The sequence below is a fragment of the Haliotis rufescens genome, unplaced genomic scaffold (genome assembly GCF_023055435.1).
Source record: "Haliotis rufescens isolate VD_foot unplaced genomic scaffold, xgHalRufe1.0.p SCAF_10, whole genome shotgun sequence".
In the NCBI taxonomy this organism is placed as follows: domain Eukaryota; kingdom Metazoa; phylum Mollusca; class Gastropoda; order Lepetellida; family Haliotidae; genus Haliotis; species Haliotis rufescens.
Window position 1 is genome coordinate 41,888,641 of NW_025963780.1, and position 15,142 is coordinate 41,903,782.

The following is a 15,142-nucleotide window of genomic DNA, read 5'->3' on the forward strand; positions in this document are numbered from 1 at the left end:
CGACATGTAAATATTCAGTATTGCCAATTTCTCTGCATAATGTTCTTATAAATATGCTGTGTTAACATGATTACAAATGTATATCACTCTCCGAAATTAATGGAGGAAATAAATTTATTCATTCATACATATACACGTACATACACATATACACGTACATATACATATACACGTACATAGAGGTTATCACGCGAGTGTGTTTGGGTATGGTAAATATCCTGCATTAGGAATAAACATTGTATTTAACGAGCCTTCATTCATATACATATACACGCTCAAAAACACGTACAGATACAGTCATACATATCCACGGGCACGTACATATACACGTACATATACATAAACACGTGCATATACATAAACACGTACATATTCACATACATATACATATACACGTACATATACACGTACATATACATATACACGTACATATACATAAACACGTACATATACACGTACATATACATAAACACGTACATATTCACGTACATATACATATACATAAACACGTACATATACACGAACATATACATAAACACGTACATATTCACGTACATATACATATACATAAACACGTACGTATATATAAACACGTACATATACACGTACGTAAACACGTACATATACACGTACATATACATAAACACGTACATATACATACACGCACAAAAACACGTACAGATACACAGTCATACATATCCACGTACACGTGCATATACACGTACATATACACGTACATATACATATACACGTACATATACATATACACGTACATATACATATACACGTACATATACATATACACGTACACGTGCATATACATATACACGTACATATACATATACACGTACACGTGCATATACACGTACATATACATATACACGTACATATACATATACACGTACACGTACATATACACGTACATATACATATACACGTACATATACATATACACGTACACGTGCATATACACGTACATATACATATACACGTACAAATACATATACACGTACATATACACGTACATATACATATACATATACACGTACATATACATATACACACAAAAACACGTACAGATACACAGTCATACATATCCAAGTACTCGTGCATATCCACGTACACGTACATATACATGTACATATACACGTACACGTACATATACATATACACGTACACGTACATATACATATACACGTACACGTACATATACATATACATATACACGTACATATACATATACATATACACGTACACGTACATATACATATACACGTACATATACACGTTCACGTACATATACATATACATATACACGTACATGTACATATACACGTACATAAACATATACACGCACAAAAACACGTACAGATACATAGTCATACATATCCACGTACATATACATATCCACGTACATATACATATACATGCACATATACATATACACGCACAAAAACACGTACAGATACAGTCATACATATCCACGTACACGTACATATACACGTACATATACATGTATACATACACATACACTTACATACTTTACATATGCACGTACATATACACATATGTATTCATATGCCCCCCTCCAAGGTGAAAGGTGTCTATACCCTGATGATAGTAGTTAAACAGGAAGGTAGTTCCATGATGAAACTGTGATCGGATATCTGATCGTGTAGATGAGGGATTTATATCTTTTGACGTCGATCCCTAGTGTGTCCTTGCTTGAATGAACAATGACGAAATATGAAGACTGTTTGACAACACCGAAGCCTTTATGCAAACGCACATGCGACGTAAGCTGTATAAACTATTAAAGTAAACATGCATGGACAATTGTCTACTCCCCAGTAAACAGCAAATACATGTCTTATTTTGGAAACAAAAAAGTTCAGTTCATATACTCAAAACAGAAAGCACCCTCATTGTCAGACCCTTCACTCATGTCGTACCCTTGTCATTGTCGGTGCCTCAGGGTATAAACATCACATGTCTATGTCGTCGTTCATGTTGGTTATGTCGGAGGCTTAACGAGCGCTTCCGTTCGAACCAATTTCGTCGTTTAGTTGAAGTTTATGAGTTGCGTTTAACGCCGCTTTTAGCTATATTCCAGCACTATCAAAGCGGGGGACAACAGAAAAGGGCATCACATTGTAACCATGTGGGGAATCGAACCCGGATCTTCGGCGTTACAAGCGAACGCTTTTACCACTAGGCTACCCGACCGCCTCTCAGTGTATGACTCTATTACAGGTATAATAAGTGATAGAACCAAACATGATCAGTCGCTTCTTTGTACAATGCACAATAAACACATATCAACTTATTGACATAACCAGCTTTATCCTCACTTTTGATGTGTGAAGGTGTGTAACAGATGATCGTCGATGTGTGAATGTGTGTAATCGCATGACCGTTGATATGTGAATGTGTGTATTCTAGTGAACTATGATGTGTGAATTTGTGTATTTGGAGAACCGTAGATTTGTGAATGCGTGTATTCGAATGACCGTTGATATGTGAATGTGTGTATTCTCATGACCGTTGATATGTGAATGTATGTATTCTAGTGACCTTTAATGTGTGAATGTGTGTAATCGCATGACCGTTGTCCTGTGAATGCGTGTATTCTAATGACCGTTGATGTGTGAATGTATGTATTCTAATGACCGTTGATGTGTGAATGTATGTATTCTAATGACCATTGATGTGTGAATATGTGTATTCTAATGACCGTTGATATGTGAATGTATGTATTCTAGTGACCTATGATGTGTGAATGTGTGTAATCGCATGACCGTTGTCCTGTGAATGCGTGTATTCTAATAACCGTTGATATGTGAATGTATGTATTCTAGTGACCTGTGATGTGTGAATGTGTGTAATGGCATGACCGTTGTCCTGTGAATGTGTGCACGTGTATTCTAATGACCGTTGATGTGTGAATGCGTGTATTCGGAAGACCCTTGATGTGTGAATGCGTACATTTTTAGAGTAGGGACCAAAATGCACTTTGGCCCTTTTTGCATATTATTTGCATAAATGACATCTATATCTTTTCGTCGATAAGTTTTTTAAATGTAGCTGCTTAGAATTCTGTGAAAGGGCCGAAGTCAAGTTCTAAAAGGTCCCAAGTCCCTTTGCTAGATTTCGGCCTTCTAAGCTTCTATGTGGTAAATGGCGGTTGCAGAAGCGGTTGCCAAGTTTGCTGCCAAAGTGATGTGTCGTTTTACTTGAAAGAGCTCTCATTTATGTCAGCGGGAAACTCGCGTTACTTTTGTAACGATAAGATAATGCTTTTTGATCTTGAAAGAATGCATTTTATTGAAGGTAACTTTTACAAATGGCATAAATTACGGAGTTTGGCCCTTTTTGCTCACACCACAATGACTGTATTTCAAAGTACATTTTTTAATACCCAATCTTTTCAAAACATGTTTACAGTTTGAAATGCCTTAACATCGGGCAATGTGCATATGGTGCAAATGACGTAATAATTTTGCCCTTATAGCATTAATAATATTATCATTGCTTTGTTTTTTACTTTGGCCATTTTTGCTCTCACAAATCGGTCAGAATGCTTTCATTATTATGCTTTCAGATTAACTTTATAAACAGCCGAAACAACAATACAAATCTCTTGGAATGTGAAGGATTAATCAACCTAGTACAGGAACGTTTATGTCATCTTCTGCATCTCTTCATGGAAGAAGGGACACAGCGTTTTCGTGAATGGGCACTGGAAGTTTGTGACTTCAATGGCGACCTTTTGTATCTAAAAGACGAACGCGGGAAGAAATGTGTTTAAGTGAGGTTTTCCTGAATAACTTCTACAATGTCTTCTTAAAGATCCACTGTTGTTGAAGCTTCAGAATTGTTGTCTTGCCTTCTTGATGATGATTCATCTGATTCAGCGGAGAACTGTGACTCTGACAATTACGATGAGAGTTTAATATCTGAGACGACTTTGCCTCCTGGGGTATTGCACAGTGAATAGATGGTAACGTTGCTGTAGCGGATTTACAAGATATTTCAGCCGTCAAGAGCAGTGGCAATTTGGTCTTGGCACATCACTACCTTCTGCAGAAATGCCCCACGAAGTAACAGAAGTTGCATCATTCAGTCATACAGAGAAGACTCATGTAGTTCCTGAGGTTGGATCATTCAATCATACAGAGATGACTCATGAAGTAACAGATTTTGCATCATTCAATCATACAGAGATGACTTATGAAGTCCCTGAGGTTACATCATTCAATCATACAGAGATGACTCATAAAGTAACAGAAGTTACATCATTCAATCATACAGAGATGACTCATGAAGTAACAGAGGTTGCATCATTCAATCATACAGATATGACTCATGAAGTAACAGATGTTAGATCATTCAATCATACAGAGATGACTCATGAAGTAACAGAGGTTGCATCATTCAATCATACAGAGATGACTCATGAAGTCCCTGAGGTTACATCATTCAATCATACAGAGATGACTCATGAGGTAACAGAAGTTGTATGATTCAATCATACAGAGATGACTAATGAAGTAACAGAAGTTGCATCATTCAATCATACAGAGATGAATCATGAAGTAACAGAGGTTACATCATTCAATCATACAGAGATGACTCATGAAGTAACAAGTTGCATCATTCAATCATACAGAGATGAATCATGAAGTAACAGAGGTTACATCATTCAATCATACAGAGATGACTCATGTAGTAACAGAAGTTGCATCATTCAATCATACAGAGATTACTCATGAAGTAACAGAGGTTGCATCATTCAATCATACAGAGATGACTCATGAAGTAACAGAAGTTGCATCATTCAATCATACAGAGATTACTCATGAAGTAACAGAGGTTTCATCATTCAATCATACAGAGATGACTCATGAAGTAACAGAGGTTGCATCATTCAATCATACAGAGATGACTCATGAAGTAACAGAAGTTGCATCATTCAATCATACAGAGATGACTTATGAGTAACAGAAGTTGCATCATTCAATCATAAAGAGATGACTCATGAAGTAACAGAGGTTGCATCATTCAATCATAAAGAGATGACTCATGAAGTAACAGAAGTTGCATCATTCAATCATACAGAGATGACTCATGAGTAACAGAAGTTGCATCATTCAATCATACAGAGATGACTCATGAAGTAACAGAGGTTGCATCATTCAATCATAAAGAGATGACTCATGTAGTAACAGAAGTTGCATCATTCAATCATACAGAGATGACTCATGAAGTAACAGAGGTTGCATCATTCAATCATACAGATATGACTCATGTAGTAACAGAAGTTGCATCATTCAATCATACAGAGATGACTCATGAAGTAACAGAGGTTGCATCATTCAATCATACAGAGATGACTCATGAAGTAACAGAAGTTGGATCATTCAATCATACAGAGATGACTCATGAAGTAACAGAAGTTGGATCATTCAATCATACAGATGACTCATGAAGTAACAGAAGTTGCATCATTCAATCATACAGAGATGACTCATGAAGTACAATCATACATACATCAAACAATGAAAATGAAATAATCATATTATTCTGACTTGATGTCTTCGAGTGATTCAGACGAAGCAATTAACATGGATACCTCATTCTCTGTGTTGTTGCAAGATATTGAAAATACAGCATCATTTGATACTGAAATTATTTGAAAACACCACCCGATGTTTGGTGGTTCGCTTAAAAGCAGTATGTCAGAGACTGATGATTGCGGCGAATATCACCCCAGTAACTGTCCAGAGGATAGTGTTTGTTCTGAAGAATATAATCTTCATATAGTGACCCGACTTCTGATACTTAGTGTCCTGTCGGTGGAAATGTTGGTGATGACAATTCTGTTTCAAATGCAGATTTTGATGACCAACATGTGCCTCATGTGGTGAGCACAAATGGCAATCAAGAACCCGCTACATGCAAAATAAAACGTAGGAAAAGAAGTAGAAATCTAAATGATTGGGTGAAAAGTATTTGAAACTCTAAAAAGGCCCAAAAGAAGACTACATCACTAGTCGTGGCAAGAAAATGCCAGCAAAGAAATTAACGATTTAATGTTCCTAAATGTGGCAAGGGATGTCCGACAAATGTAGATAGAGATGACCAGACGAGGATATTCTCTTCTTTTGTGGTGCTAGCAACAAGAACGGGCACAACACACACCTGTGTATGCAGCAAAAGATCATGACTCGACCACGGGATGGCACAAGAAAAAGAGAACACTCGTTTACATATCCTGCGAAATGTCAGGAAGGAATAACATATTCCGTTTGTCATGCTGTATTTTGCAGTATATATGAGCCTACCAGAAAGCAGCTTCGTCGCTTACAACATCACACAGGGGATAATGACATCAAGGATAAGCGAATTGTGAGAAGCAGGCAAAAGGAAAATACCATAGATGATTCTGTAATGAATTAGATCAGGCAGTTTATTCAAAGTTTCCTTTGTCGTTCCTCCCATTACTCACGCAAAAAGAACCCACATAGACGCCATGCACCAGGTGAATGTAGTTAATGTTTCTTGAAATCACGACAGATCTGGAATAAAAGCTGTACTTGGCGGAAAGTGCTACAACAGCAAAAACAAACTGTGGCTTTTCCGTCGCGTATTCAATACTAACTATAATCTGGCATTTGGTCCAAGATCTGTCACTTGCGAGACATGTGACAGACTAAAGATTCAAACTTCTCACACAGAAGGTTTTTCTGATTCAGAACAGAACAGCATCAGCACCATCTCAAACTAGCTGATACTGATGAAGCAAAATTGGCGTGGTCAAACTATACACAGGGGCATGGAAGTCCATCATGTAGTGTTGATGCAGCTGATGCTTACAGTTTCGACTGTCAACAAAACTTCCCAGTTCAATGCAGAGCTTCGATGAAGTCGAGTTAACAAATATTCAGCATAGACAGGAAACTTCAGTGGTCCATGATAAAGTTGATCCCCTCGCCATATGTTTACTTATTACCCCATGACGTCACTGACGTGGCTGCTGCACACAAACGAGCCAATAATTCAGTTACATAACCGAACCATTAAAAAAATGCTAAGATTTGCCAATATGGCAATCTTTCACTTACCTATGACCGAACATTTAGGAGCGTATAAAGCACAGTATAGCTCTAAATCCTGTCATATAAAATTTAAGAGTAATGAAACAGAATGTAATATTGTTGCATACGCGAGATGATAGATGAAAACGAACACCATATTTACCCATCTCTGTTATAAATGTTCATACTTACTTGTGTACTCTTTTATTTCAGGGGCGGTCGGGTAACATAGTGGTTAAAGCGTTCGCTCGTCACGCCGACGACCCGGGTTCGATTCCCGACATGGGTACAATGTATGAAGCCCATTGCTGGTGTCCCCCGCCGTGATATTGCTGGAATATTGCTAAAAGCGGCGTAAAACCCTACTCACTCACTCACTTGTATTTCATGATCTGAGTATTATATGCAAAACGTTTGGCGGCCAAGTGATACGTACATTTCAAACGTTGGTCACATGGATCTTAGATTACACGTTCATTGCCTAGCATGCATACATTTGGGCAACGCTGTCCCTTCGTTCATTAAGCCATGCAAGAAGTCTTGATTATGTGGAAGTTGAACGCCGTGTCCTATTAATGGGTAACAGATACTCCCAACCATGAACAGAGGCAATCATCATCCAACCAAAACCTGAAACCGATTACATCCAGTGTGTGTGTGTGTGTGTGTGTGTGTGTGTGTGTGTGTGTGTGTGTGTGTGTGTGTGGACTGGTGTGAGTGTGTGTATGTGGTCTGGTGCGTGCGTTGCCGTGCGTTGCGGTGCGGTGCGGTGCGGTGTGGTTTGTGTGTGTGTGTGTGTGTGTGTGTGTGTGTGTGTGTGTGTGTGTGTGTGTGTGTGATTATGTCTGCATCCTCTAAACATACTCATTATCTTTCGAACATTACAGATAGTTTTTAGCTTCAACAAAATCCGAACACGTGCTGTCATGTCACTGGATTGTCTGGTTCACTATCACTGGATTGTCTGGTTCACAATCACTGGATTGTCTGGTTCACAATCACTGGATTGTCTGGTTCACTATCACTGGATTGTCTGGTTCACTATTACTGGATTGTATGGTCAAGACTAGATTGTTTACAGGCCGCCGTCGTATGGCAGGTGTACTGCTGTGCGGCGTTAGACAACAAACACTAACTTCTTGTGCAAATAGTAGCGGGGGCTACCGATAGGGCAGGACATGATCAACCTTTTCGCGTTATCCGGATCTATTCTACAATTTTCACCACTGATTATTCTCAGGCGTTAACGTTTAATGCATACAAATTAAAATCATGAACATCCTTGGGTTGGTTCCGGGACAAAGACTGTATTATTAACATATATTGCTCCACGATTATGTAGCAATGTGTTACAATGGCAACTGTGTGATAACCGGATACACGCTCACAAAATCTCACGATTGACATTCTCGGTGACTCAAAGGCAAGATCTAGCTCGCCCTGTACAACGGGTTACGATGGAGACACTGTCATCTGTCACCGCTGTCATGATGACGGCTTCCCGGGGAAGCTCACGACTTCATAGGTCACGGAGACGTGTGTTATCTTCAGACAGGTATCTGGGTTAACCCACACATTCCCTATCCACGACCGTCTCTGTTATCTCCAGTCGACGTGGCGACCTGGCCTTGGAAGCCCAATAATCCACCAACACACAACACGAGGGACTAACCCAGTAAGTTTCGGTAAGTTTTTTTACGCTTCCTTGTAAAAAACGTGTCTCTACAGAATTGTTTGTTGAGATAAAGGGAATTTAGTTGTATGCTTATTAGTCTGTGCGTGTTCGTAACAAGTACAATGTGGTTTAAATATGGTGGAAAGCTAGGCATGTTACTAATGCAGCTTAGTAAAGAAAAGACGAATCAGGGAGTGGTCATTTGTTAAAGGGGGAAAGAGGAGATTATGGAGGTCATGAATAAATTACACAGCGAAAGAAGGTGTGGAGGGGGGAATGTACAAATGACACAGTTCTATATTTTTATTTGAAGATTTTATAAATTTAAATGTTAAAAAGTGACAGAGGAAGAGAATATATGGATGTCAAATTCTTTATTATGAGGAATACAGCTGGTCTTTTATTATAGAAGGGGGAGGGGCTTGTAAAAATACATAAACTAAGAGGTTCCGTTATGATACAGTCCTAAGACTACTCTCACCGCACCCTCCCCACCCCCTATAATTAATAACCAGTCCCTTTGCCACTAAGCATTCATTGCCTGCGTGTACAGGCAATGCATTGTGTCGGTGTTTCAAGGTATGTTCCTTTTCCTTGTGACACCGATGTGAAAGATATGTGTATGGAGTTGTCGTTCTTGCTAGGCGGGTCGTTTGAGACCATGCCGTCCCAGGCTACCGTCGCCTAAGATGTTAGTGTGTCAACATACACCGTGGGGAGAGGGCAGCGTTACACAGAGGACATGGCTGACACGCTCGTTGTGTTATCCCAGCTATTACAACGTGCTGGATGCCTGGGTGACGTATTGTTGTCACAGAAGCACCCTCCAGCCACAAATAGCTAGCTAAACACTGTCAGCTGAAATGTAAATAGGATTTAGTTATAGTCGCAGCGGAGTAAAATAACACTTTTGATATCCATCTGGTTTTCACACCTCTCTCCCCACCCACCTCCACGCCTCTACAGACACACGTACCATCACCATAACAACAATCACGTGACTCGACAAAGGATTATTTGTGCTCTTGATATATCACAAAACATAGCTTTGTCTCTGATCATTTTCTATCCCTCCATACATTGTCTCTGATCATTTTCCCTCCATACATTGTCTCTGATCATTGTCTGTCTCTCCATACATTGTCTCTGATCATTGTCTGTCTCTCCATACATTGTCTCTGATCATTGTCTGTCTCTCCATACATTGTCTCTGACCATTGTCCATCTCTCCATACATTGTCTCTGATCATTGTCTATCCCTCCATACATTGTCTCTGATCATTGTCTATCTCTCCATACATTGTCTCTGATCATTGTCTATCTCTCCATACATTGTCTCTGATCATTGTCTATCTCTCCATACATTGTCTCTGATCATTGTCCATCTCTCCATACATTGTCTCTGATCATTGTCTATCTCTCCATACATTGTCTCTGATCATTGTCCATCTCTCCGTACATTGTCTCTGATCATTGTCCATCTCTCCTTAGATTGTCTCTGATCATTGTCTATCCCTCCATACATTGTCTCTGATCATTGTCCATCTCTCCGTACATTGTCTCTGATCATTGTCTATCTCTCCCATATTGTCTCTGATCATTGTCTATCTCTCCATACATTGTCTCTGATCATTGTCTATCCCTCCATACATTGTCTCTGATCATTGTCTATATCTCCATACATTGTCTCTGATCATTGTCTATCTCTCCATACATTGTCACTGATCATTGTCCATCTCTCCATACATTGTCTCTGATCATTGTCTATCTCTCCATACATTGTCTCTGATCAATGTCCATCTCTCCGTACATTGTCTCTGATCATTGTCCATCTCTCCTTAGATTGTCTCTGATCATTGTCTATCCCTCCATACATTGTCTCTGATCATTGTCCATCTCTCCGTACATTGTCTCTGATCATTGTCTATCTCTCCCACATTGTCTCTGATCATTGTCTATCTCTCCATACATTGTCTCTGATCATTGTCTATCCCTCCATACATTGTCTCTGATCATTGTCTATATCTCCATACATTGTCTCTGATCATTGTCTATCTCTCCGTACATTGTCTCTGATCATTGTCTATCCCTCCATACATTGTCTCTGATCATTGTCTATCCCTCCATACATTGTCTCTGATCATTGTCTATCTCTCCATACATTGTCTCTGATCATTGTCTATCTCTCCGTACATTGTCTCTGATCATTGTCCATCTCTCCGTACATTGTCTCTGATCATTGTCTATCTCTCCCACATTGTCTCTGATCATTGTCTATCTCTCCATACATTGTCTCTGATCATTGTCTATCCCTCCATACATTATCTCTGATCATTGTCTATATCTCCATACATTGTCTCTGATCATTGTCTATCTCTCCGTACATTGTCTCTGATCATTGTCTATCCCTCCATACATTGTCTCTGATCATTGTCTATCCCTCCATACATTGTCTCTGATCATTGTCTATCTCTCCATACATTGTCTCTGATCATTGTCTATCTCTCCGTACATTGTCTCTGATCATTGTCTATCCCTCCGTACATTGTCTCTGATCATTGTCCATCTCTCCATACATTGTCTCTGATCATTGTCTATCTCTCCATACATTGTCTCTGATCATTGTCTATCCCTCCATACATTGTCTCTGATCATTGTCTATCCCTCCATACATTGTCTCTGATCATTGTCTATCTCTCCATACATTGTCTCTGATCATTGTCCATCTCTCCGTACATTGTCTCTGATCATTGTCTATCTCTCCCACATTGTCTCTGATCATTGTCTATCTATCCATACATTGTCTCTGATCATTGTCTATCCCTCCATACATTGTCTCTGATCATTGTCTATATCTCCATACATTGTCTCTGATCATTGTCTATCTCTCCGTACATTGTCTCTGATCATTGTCTATCCCTCCATACATTGTCTCTGATCATTGTCTATCCCTCCATACATTGTCTCTGATCATTGTCTATCTCTCCATACATTGTCTCTGATCATTGTCCATCTCTCCATACATTGTCTCTGATTATTGTCCATCTCTCCTTAGATTGTCTCTGATCATTGTCTATCTCTCCATACATTGTCTCTGATCATTGTCTATCTCTCCCACATTGTCTCTGATCATTGTCCATCTCTCCATACATTGTCTCTGATCATTGTCTATCCCTCTATACGTTGTCTCTGATCATTGTCTATCCCTCCATACATTGTCTCTGATCATAGTCTATCTCTCCATACATTGTCTCTGATCATTGTCTATCCCTCCATACATTGTCTCTGATCATTGTCTATCTCTCCATACGTTGTCTCTGATCATTGTCTATCTCTCCATACATTGTCTCTGATCATTGTCTATCCCTCCATACATTGTCTCTGATCATTGTCTACCTCTCCATACATTGTCTCTGATCATTGTCTATCCCTCCATACATTGTCTCTGATCATTGTCTATCTCTCCATACGTTGTCTCTGATCATTGTCTGTCTCTCCATACATTGTCTCTGATCATTGTCTATCCCTCTATACGTTGTCTCTGATCATTGTCTATCTCTCCATACATTGTCTCTGATTATTGTCCATCTCTCCATACATTGTCTCTGATTATTGTCTATTCCTCCATACATTGTCTCTGATCATTGTCTATCTCTCCATACATTGTCTCTGATCATTGTCCATCTCTCCCACATTGTCTCTGATCATTGTCCATCTCTCCATACATTGTCTCTGATCATTGTCTATCCCTCCATACATTGTCTCTGATCATTGTCTATCTCTCCATACATTGTCTCTGATCATTGTCTATCCCTCCATACATTGTCTCTGATCATTGTCCATCTCTCCATACATTGTCTCTGATCATTGTCTATCTCTCCATACATTGTCTCTGATCATTGTCTATCCCTCCATACATTGTCTCTGATCATTGTCCATCTCTCCATACATTGTCTCTGATCATTGTCCATCTCTCCATACATTGTCTCTGATCATTGTCTATTCCTCCATACATTGTCTCTGATCATTGTCTATCTCTCCATACATTGTCTCTGATTATTGTCCATCTCTCCATACATTGTCTCTGATTATTGTCCATCTCTCCATACATTGTCTCTGATTATTGTCCATCTCTCCTTAGATTGTCTCTGATCATTGTCTATCTCTCCATACATTGTCTCTGATCATTGTCTATCTCTCCCACATTGTCTCTGATCATTGTCCATCTCTCCATACATTGTCTCTGATCATTGTCTATCCCTCTATACGTTGTCTCTGATCATTGTCTATCCCTCCATACATTGTCTCTGATCATAGTCTATCTCTCCATACATTGTCTCTGATCATTGTCTATCCCTCCATACATTGTCTCTGATCATTGTCTATCTCTCCATACGTTGTCTCTGATCATTGTCTATCTCTCCATACATTGTCTCTGATTATTGTCCATCTCTCCATACATTGTCTCTGATTATTGTCCATCTCTCCATACATTGTCTCTGATTATTGTCCATCTCTCCTTAGATTGTCTCTGATCATTGTCTATCTCTCCATACATTGTCTCTGATCATTGTCTATCTCTCCCACATTGTCTCTGATCATTGTCCATCTCTCCATACATTGTCTCTGATCATTGTCTATCCCTCTATACGTTGTCTCTGATCATTGTCTATCCCTCCATACATTGTCTCTGATCATAGTCTATCTCTCCATACATTGTCTCTGATCATTGTCTATCCCTCCATACATTGTCTCTGATCATTGTCTATCTCTCCATACGTTGTCTCTGATCATTGTCTATCTCTCCATACATTGTCTCTGATCATTGTCTATCCCTCCATACATTGTCTCTGATCATTGTCTACCTCTCCATACATTGTCTCTGATCATTGTCTATCCCTCCATACATTGTCTCTGATCATTGTCTATCTCTCCATACGTTGTCTCTGATCATTGTCTGTCTCTCCATACATTGTCTCTGATCATTGTCTATCCCTCTATACGTTGTCTCTGATCATTGTCTATCTCTCCATACATTGTCTCTGATTATTGTCCATCTCTCCATACATTGTCTCTGATTATTGTCTATTCCTCCATACATTGTCTCTGATCATTGTCTATCTCTCCATACATTGTCTCTGATCATTGTCCATCTCTCCCACATTGTCTCTGATCATTGTCCATCTCTCCATACATTGTCTCTGATCATTGTCTATCCCTCCATACATTGTCTCTGATCATTGTCTATCTCTCCATACATTGTCTCTGATCATTGTCTATCCCTCCATACATTGTCTCTGATCATTGTCCATCTCTCCATACATTGTCTCTGATCATTGTCTATCTCTCCATACATTGTCTCTGATCATTGTCTATCCCTCCATACATTGTCTCTGATCATTGTCCATCTCTCCATACATTGTCTCTGATCATTGTCCATCTCTCCATACATTGTCTCTGATCATTGTCTATTCCTCCATACATTGTCTCTGATCATTGTCTATCCCTCCATACATTGTCTCTGATCATTGTCCATCTCTCCATACATTGTCTCTGATCATTGTCCATCTCTCCATACATTGTCTCTGATCATTGTCTATTCCTCCATACATTGTCTCTGATCATTGTCTATCCCTCCATACATTGTCTCTGATCATTGTCCATCTCTCCATACATTGTCTCTGATCATTGTCCATCTCTCCATACATTGTCTCTGATCATTGTCTATCCCTCCATACATTGTCTCTGATCATTGTCCATCTCTCCATACATTGTCTCTGATCATTGTCCATCTCTCCATACATTGTCTCTGATCATTGTCTATTCCTCCATACATTGTCTCTGATCATTGTCTATCTCTCCGAACATTGTCTCTGATCATTGTCTATTCCTCCTTACATTGTCTCTGATCATTGTCTATCTCTCCGAACATTGTCTCTGATCATTGTCTATCTCTCCATACATTGTCTCTGATCATTGTCTATCTCTCCATACATTGTCTCTGATCATTGTCTATCCCTCCATACATTGTCTCTGATCATTGTCTATCTCTCCATACATTGTCTCTGATCATTGTCTATCTCTCCATACATTGTCTCTGATCATTGTCTATCTCTCCATACATTGTCTCTGATCATTGTCTATCCCTCCATACATTGTCTCTGATCATTGTCTATCTCTCCATACATTGTCTCTGATCATTGTCTATCCCTCCATACATTGTCTCTGATCATTGTCTATCTCTCCATACATTGTCTCTGATCATTGTCTATCCCTCCATACATTGTCTCTGATCAGTGTCTATCCCTCCATACATTGTCTCTGATCATTGTCTATCTCTCCATACATTGTCTCTGATCAGTGTCTATCC

At 39.2% G+C, this 15,142-nt stretch overlaps 1 protein-coding gene across 1 annotated transcript in view; it reads left to right on the forward strand.

Moving 5' to 3' along the window:
- Positions 1–8,583: 8,583 nt before the first annotated feature.
- The window catches only part of LOC124146746 (glycoprotein-N-acetylgalactosamine 3-beta-galactosyltransferase 1-B-like), a 46,605-nt gene continuing 40,046 nt past the window's right edge, over positions 8,584–15,142 (forward strand). Inside the window, exon 1 of the mRNA XM_046517195.2 lies at positions 8,584–8,782. The gene's annotated coding sequence lies outside the window, so the exon portion shown is untranslated. The remainder of the gene's footprint in view (positions 8,783–15,142) is intronic.